At 42.3% G+C, this 8,557-nt stretch overlaps 1 pseudogene; it reads right to left on the minus strand.

Moving 5' to 3' along the window:
- Window positions 1-6,682: 6,682 nt before the first annotated feature.
- Window positions 6,683-8,289, minus strand: LOC147378790 (small ribosomal subunit protein eS1-like; annotated as a pseudogene).
- Between the last annotated feature and the right edge of the window lie 268 nt (window positions 8,290-8,557).

Here is an 8,557-nt window from a genome sequence, read left to right on the forward strand (position 1 = left end):
ACCTTGGTAATCTACCATGCACACACAGTCATGTGTGTGATACACAACCGCCTACTTCCTTGGCTACCCTGTGGGTTGGCAGCTCTTTGGAAGCTGAAGCTCTTCTCGACCATCTTGGTTTCTTGGCACTTGCTGTAGAAACTGGAATATTGGAATTTCTGGGAAACGTTGGTTGCATGAATGGAAACTACAGAAAGTTGCACAGCTGCCAGGTGTGGGGCCACTGTTCATCACCTCAACGGCATGTTCTTGAATATCTACAGGGAGGGCCATCAGCCCTTTGCACATATGAAAAAACAGGTAAGAGTATTGTGGTCTTCTCCAGGCTCTCACTGTGGGTATAAGATGGAGCTGGGCTGTGAATCTAATGTGCACCCACAATGTCTGGGGTTCTCTTGTGCAGGCTTTGAGCTCTTTAGGTTCTGAGGTGTCATGGAAAGAACTTGGATCCTTTAGTCACAAGACTGGTGTTTTGGTCAGGCCTCTGCTGCCAACCTGCCTTTGGACAGCATCACTGAGCTTCTGCTTCTCTCTGGGGGGCAGGTGTTGGGAGGGGAAGTGTCTGCAGCTCAGAGGCTTGTGAGATGAGAATGGGTGTGTGTTTTGGAAAGAATTTAATGGAAATCACTGGTCCCCTGGCCCTAGCCCTCAAGCACATGAAGGGGTATGTAGAGCAGCGTGAGGGGCTGGGGAAGGTCCCATCTCTGCTGCTATCTCTGCCTACTTGCTTTCCAGGCCCTAGGCTTTTAGAAATGAATTAATTTTTTAAATACGGAAATCTAAATGACTTTAGAAAAAAATTCTCTACCATGTGCACCCTGAACTTTTTTGTTGTTTGTTTGTGTTTTAAACAGATTTTACACATGTGACAAATGGATCTTCTAGTCAAAGCCAAGTCACCCATCTCTTTGCAATGTCCATGCAAAGAGAATTGAAGGAACAGACCACGTCCATTTCTTGGTTGACTTCTCTTTGCTCCTAGGCCCAACTCCTTCCTCACTATCTTCTCACACTTTGGCTTATAGTTACTTCAAATTAACCAGAACTTTGAACTTCAAATCATTCATACTCAGGAGGCCCCAGAGCTATTAAATTCATCCTAAATTTTCTAGCAAGAGACAGAGGCCTCTCTGAGCAATGTGATACTACAAACAGCCAGGCCATCCTTGACCACTAAGAGTAGAGGTGATTAGAGCTTGAGATGGACATGAGAGGACAGCCAGAGGTCTGCTTAGAGGGACAGCTCCATAAGACATCAAAACCCACTGGCCCTGGACCTTCAGACTATTTCTAAGACACAAAAAGAAAGCCAATTTCATGACTTTTCCACTGGTTTTTTAAACCAGTCCCATTTCATTTCTGTCCTTACTTTCCAGGCAGCCGTGACTCAGAGATAGTGTACCTAATGCTTGACACTGTCTGAGTTTGAATTCTGGTCCCATCATTTATGAGCTGTGTCACCTTGGATCAACTACTTAGCTTCTCTGAGCCTCATTCTTTTATGTTTAATTGGGAAAAATTGAGGAATCTGCCTGATAAGTTTTCGGTAGACCAGTGTTCAAGTTCTGGTTAATTTGTTGCATGTCCTTAAGGAAGTTTTGGTGGCTCTCTGGTAATATCCTCATAGTGAAAATGTTGGAATAGATATTTCTTCTCCTGTGCCCAGCTACACTGCAGGCTATTCAGTTCACAAAGTCAATTGCAAAGAACTTATTGTTGTACAAATTTAAATAAATAGATTACATGTGAGATGCATTTTCATTTACATCATCTCACATAATTATATGAACATCCCAGCTCTGGTTGCTGAGGACTTGCCTGAAGTGGACACTGTGCAGCTCATCAAATATGAAGTTTAGTCATCAAATGATGAAACACATTCCCTTCAGTGCATTTTAATTTGACTCTGAAACCATCCTGAAAGAATAAACCCATTGATCAATGACCTCCCTATTTCCATCTTTCTTCACCTTTGAAATATAATCCAAAAGCAGATCTGAAATAGTTAAAGGTGAGATGGAGGGCCCCTGCCAGAGGCCAGTGGGGCCTGACCTAAAGGGACTTCGGTGGGAAGACTGAAGGTCTGAGGACATAGTTTCTGGTTTATTTGCCACTGTTCAATTCCATGTCTTCCATGTCTTTTAGGGCAGTTAGCGACTTTAGCCCAGTTCAATCTGATGTAAGCCTGCATAAAGATGCTATTGTTTCATCAACCAGTGAAGACAAGGATTCCCAGAGAGGTTGAGCCCTGGTCATTTTGGAGGGGCCGGGGTGGGGGTAAGTGCAGTGAAGTGGCAGAGATATGTGTCCTGGCACACTTGTCCCCAGAGTCTGGCTCCTTCTGCTCTTTATTTCCTCTGCCCTCCACTTATGGTTGTTGTTGTTGTTTTTTTTTTTTTTAATTTAAATTTATTTATTTTAATTGGAGGCTAATTACTTTATAATAGTAAGCCAGAAAGAAAAACACCAATACAGTATACTAATGCATATATATGGAATTTATGGTTGTTTTGCAACTCCCGTACCACTGGGACTCTGACTTTGCATTCCTAAGTAGTCAAACTAAGCTCAGAGGTTTCGCTTCCTAGCTGGCCTACAACTCCAGGAAGACCCAAGGACAGATGGTGTCATTGAGATGAGTGTGCAATCCCTCAGGTGTTATCTTGGAATAGAATCATGCACACGCATATGCCCAAGACGTGATATATGTGTTACACAGTACTCATTTAGAAAAATGTCCATTGTACCCCTGGATAGCTCTTGAAAGTTTATAAAGCATTTTCCTATATGATTGACATTTAACCCCTACAATTCCTCCAGGACATAGGTATTGTAATCCCATGTACAGGCCAGAAGCAGTGCCAGACCCAAGTGCCCGATCCTTACCCAAATCCTACGGCACAGGAACAGAGGCCTGACTCGATTATGTGTTTTCTGACCAGATCCAGTGCCAGGCTTTCCTCCCACCAGGATTCCCCATATTCAGTGCCCTAAGTTCAGTTCACTTCAGTTGCTCAGTCGCGTCCGAATCTTTGAGACCCCATGAATCACAGCATGCCAGGCCTCCCTGTCCATCACCATCTCCCGGAGTTCACTCAGACTCACGTCCATCGAGTCAGTGAAGCCATCCAGCCATCTCATCCTCTGTCATCCCCTTCTCCTCTTGCTCTCAATCCCTCCCAGCATCAGAGTCTTTTCCAATGAGTCAACTCTTCGCATGAGGTGGCCAAAGTACTGGAGTTTCAGCTTTAGCATCATTCCTTCCAAAGAAATCCCAGGGCAGATCTCCTTCAGAATAGACTGGTTGGATCTCCTTGCAGTCCAAGGGACTCTCAAGAGTCTTCTCCAACACTACAGTTCAAAAGCATCAATTCTTTAGCTCTCAGCCTTCTTCACAGTCCAACTCTCACATCCATACACCACCAATGGAAAAACCATAGCCTTGACTAGACGGACCTTTGTTGGCAAAGTAATGTCTCTGCTTTTGAATATTCTATCTAGGTTGGTCATAACTTTTCTTCAAAAGAGTAAGCGTCTTTTAATTTCATGGCTGCAATCACTACCTGCAGTGATTTTGGAGCCCAGAAAAATAAAGTCTGACACTGTTTCCACTGTTTCCCCATCTATTTCCCGTGAAGTGATGGGACCAGATGCCATGATCTTTGTTTCCTGAATGTTGAGCTTTAAGCCAACTTTTTCACTCTCCTCTTTCACTTTTATCAAGAGGCTTTTTAGTTCCTCTTCACTTTCTGCCATAAGGGTGGTGTCATCTGCATATCTGAGGTTATTGATATTTCTCCCGGCAATCTTGATTCCAGCTTCTGCTTCTTCCAGCTCCTCATTCCTCATGATGTACTCTGCATATGAGTTAAATAAGCAGGGTGATAATATACAGCCTTGACGTACTTCTTTTCCTATTTGGAACCAGTCTGTTGTTCCATGTCCAGTTCTAACTGTTGCTTCCTGACCTGCATACAAATTTCTCAAGAGGCCAGTCAGGTGGTCTGGTATTCCCATCTCTTTCAGAATTTTCCACAGTTTATTGTGATCCACACATTCAAAGGCTTTGGCATAGTCAATAAAACAGAAATAGATGTTTTTCTGGAACTCTCTTGCTTTTTCTATGATCCAGCGGATGTTGGCAATTTGGTCTGTGGTTCCTCTGCCTTTTCTAAAACCAGCTTGAACATTTGGAAGTTCACGGTTCACGTATTGCCAAAGCCTGGCTTGGAGAATTTTGAGCATTACTTTACTAGCGTGTGACATGAGTGCAACTGTGCAGTAGTTTGAGCATTCTTTGGCATTGCCTTTCTTTGGGATTGGAATAAAAACTGATCTTTTCCAGTCCTGTGGCCACTGCTGAGTTTTCCAAATTTGCTTGCATATTGAGTGCAGCACTTTCATAGCATCATCTTTCAGGATTTGAAATAGCTCAACTGGAATTCCATCACCTCCACTAGCTTTGTTCGTAGTGATGCTTTCTAAGGCCCACTTGACTTCACATTCCAGGATGTCTGGCTGTAGGTCAGTGATCACACCATCGTGATTATCTGGGTCGTGAAGATCTTTTTTGTACAATTCTTCTGTGTATTCTTGCCACCTCTTCTTAATATCTTCTGCTTCTGTTAGGCCCATACCATTTCTGTCCTTTATCGAGCCCATCTCTGCATGAAATGTTCCCTAGGTATCTCTAATTTTCTTAAAGATATCTCTAGTTTTTCCCATTCTATTGTTTTCATCTATTTCTTTGCACTGATTGCTGAGACCTAGGGGCAGAGTAAGTTCTCAAGACTTCACTTCTTCATGAAGAAGTGAAGAACAATGCCTGGGCTGAGGGAGTGTCTCCTAACATAAGACTAACTTTAAATTAGAAATCAGAGTATTGCTGGAGGCAAACATTGGCAGAGTTCTCTGCCCAGCTCTGTTGCCGCCTCAGATACACAGAGCCACTATATGGGGAGGGTCAGAGGAGGGTATGAGGGCTCATGTTCAGGACCCTCAAACTCCAAATTTTTGCCATCTACTTAATGCTTCAGGTTCCCCATTTGCAGGGTGGGACGACAGTGTGAGTTGGTTGAGATATGGCTGGCATAAGGCCTGGGCCCAAGTAAGTTCTCAGTACACAGTCTTTATTGCTCCTGCCATTTTTGTTCCTGTCTTGTCCTGGACTCCCCCAAGGCCCCTCCTTTCCATCCTTGGTTTGCTTTGTTTGTTTTTCACTTTCTGTGGTTGCATTTTCTTTGTAAGCACACACTGTTCATCTATATTAGACATGAGTATCCTGTAATCACTGCAGCCATCCCGCCAGAATATCTATTAGAGACCTTCTGGGCAAGGTGATCTCCTAAGGGACCTAAGCAGCCCTTCTGACACCAGATTATCAAGCGAGATGTGGTGTGTCAGATGTCAGGGTGGCCCTGACAGGGTATTTCCCATGCCTCCCATAGGAGGTGGTGCTTTACACTCCCATGAGGGATCATCATGATACTGCCCATAATAGAGCTGGGAAGAATGCCCATTTGCTGCACCAGCCTAGTGTGGTTGCTAAACACCACCAACAAGGGCCCAGGTATGTATTTCTCTTCTCCATCTTCTGATTTCTTGATGCTTTTGGTATCTGCTGGATTTGTGGATTTCCAGACTGCTTACTGATTGATGGATTTTCCTAGACTTCATAGATTATTTGTGATCCCAGGGCCAACTTTTCCAACTGTCCTCCAGACCTTTAACCTCCTTTGACAGAATGGCTGTGAGCACCAATTGGAAAACAACAATGAAATGAATTTCTTATAGCTCGGCATGGCCCAGCAGTAGAAAGATATTTTGTTTGTATGTTTTTAGCTTCTATCATTCTCTTTCTTTTTATGATGGTTAACTCTAAGCCTTATCACTAGTAAATAAAACCATGATGTTGGTAGTCACTGACCTTACAATAATTTTTTATGTAAACATCCTAAGACTTATCCCTTTGTTTTTTTTTTGGTTTCCTTTTGAGTTGTAAAAAAGTTCCCCAATTAATCAGATCTAAGCTCTCTTGCTTCCATTATTAAGCAAAGTCTGTCACTTGAAGCTTTCTAGAACTGCATATCTATTGCCCCTCCATAGATGACCACCAACATCCTTGGATCTGTTTCCCTCTTCTCTTGAGATCCAGATGTCAGGCACTCATTTAACATCAATCTGTCCAAACCAGATCCTCCTGGAGTCCCCACACCTGTGAAGAGTATCCCAGTGGTCCAGTAAAGGTCATTTAGGCTCCTCCCACTATCCCTTTCCCCATGTACGGTAAGTGATCAGTCCACTTTGTCTATTTATTTTTTGGCCCTGCTGAGCATCTTGTGGGATCTTAGTTTCCCCAACCAGGGATTTAACCTTGGACCTGGGCAATAAAACCATGGAGTCTTAACCACTGGACTGCCAGAGAATTCTCCTACATTATTTTCTCACACCCTCTTTTCCATTCCCATCCCTGTTCCTTTAACCCAGTATTTTTACTTTACATTTAGATAATTGAAATAGCCAAATAGAGAATCTTGATTTCTACAAGCTCACCTGTAGTTTGCTGCTTTGCAATCGGTCTTTCCCAACCATCCCACAAATGCTCTGAGGATTATTTGCAAAATTCATTATTTTTTTTTCAACAAATAAGATCTTTTATTTGTCACCATTAAAAGTCTGCATTTTAAACAGATTCTTGGACTGGTGGCTTGTATCCATCATCCCGTTCAACTTTAGCACCTGTCTCACCCACAGCAGGTTTTCCAGAACTACTACCTTTAATATGTAACTCCATGAGTTTTGCCAATTCAAACTTGGGCTTCTTCAGCACTTTTTCTTTTCTGATGAAGACATCATAGAGTGGATAAATAGATTGGCAAGCTTTTTCTATGTCTTTCCTAATGCTATACGGAATCAATTTATTGACCAACTCTTTCAAGTCATTTGTCTGCACCTTTCAGGTCATGATTTCCATCATCTTCTTGCAAATCTGGTGCACCTGCTGGTGCTGGGCATATGAAGTCATCTGAATCTGATTGCTGCACTTTTTTTTTTATTAGAACCCACACAAAACAGATGAAGCAAGTAACCATTGGTAGTCTTGACATCAACATGAGCTTTAATCATGGTCTGCCATTTTTTGATCCATGCCATGGAAAGATCCATGCGATGGAAATTAATTAAGCATTTTTTGCCCTGAACATCCTCAGTAATTAGTTTGAGTTTTCTAAATGCAATGTCCTCATTGTGCAGATCAGCAAGACTCACTTCAAAAACATGCCCCAATAAATGCTGGAGAGGGTGTGGAGAAAAGGGAACCCTCTTACACTGTTGGTGGGAATGCAAACTAGTACAGCCACTATGGAGAACAGTGTGGAGATTCCTTAAAAATCTGGAAATAGAACTGCCTTATGATCCAGCAATCCCACTGCTGGGCATACACACTGAGGAAACCAGAAGGGAAAGAGACACGTGTACCCCAGTGTTCATCGCAGCACTGTTTATAATAGCCAGGACACGGAAGCAACCTAGATGTCCATCAGCAGATGAATGGATAAGAAAGCAGTGGTACATATACACAATGGAGTATTACTTAGCCATTAAAAAGATTACATTTGAATCAGTTCTAATGAGGTGGATGAAACTGGATCCTATTATACAGAGTGAAGTAAGCCAGAAAGAAAAACACCAATACAGTATACTAACGCATATATATGGAATTTAGAAAGATGGTAACAATAACCCTGTGTATGAGACAGCAAAAGAGACACTGATATATAGAACAGTCTTATGGACTCTGTGGGAGAGGGAGAGGGTGGGAAGATTTTGGAGAATGGCATTGAAACATGTATAATATCATGTATGAAATGAGTTGCCAGTCCAGGTTCGATGCACGATACTGGATGCTTGGGGCTGGTGCACTGGGACGACCCAGAGGGATGGTATGGGGAGGGAGAGGGAGGAGGGTTCAGGATGGGGAACACATGTATACCTGCGGCGGATTCATTTCAATATTTGTCAAAACTAATACAATGTTGTAAAGTTTAAAAATAAAATAAAACTAAAAAAACAAAAACAAAAACATAAACAAAAACATGCCCCCTGAGGTCATCAGATGCAATTTTGATTCCTTGAGATCTTGTGACCAATGTTTTACCAATATTCCTTATATTGAACATAACAGGTGCTTTCACATCACACTAATCTTTTTTTAGAAAATGGGTCAGCCACTTTCTTCTTGGCTCCCCTTTTGCCTCCTTTCATAAGGTGCTTGTTCTTGCCAACCACCATGGTGCTGCTCAGAGAGCCAAAAAGGGCAAAATTCTTTTTCTTCTCATATTATTCCCTTGCCAAATTATTTTGTGGTTCTCATTGGTTTATTGGTTTAAATCCTAAGCCCTTACTGTGATATTTAAGACTGTCCACAGCCCTCTCCAAACCTGTCTCACAATGTTTTTCAAGGACTTCATCTCCTCCAAAAAATATTTCCATTCTACGTTTTCCTAACAGGTCCACAATTTTTCATCTTTGTAGCTTTCATTTACTCATCAAGTAATTA

This window comes from Bos grunniens, chromosome 2 (assembly GCF_055505025.1).
Source record: "Bos grunniens cultivar Pamir isolate PY7600 chromosome 2, Bosgru_T2T1.0, whole genome shotgun sequence".
Classification (NCBI taxonomy): Eukaryota; Metazoa; Chordata; class Mammalia; order Artiodactyla; family Bovidae; genus Bos; species Bos grunniens.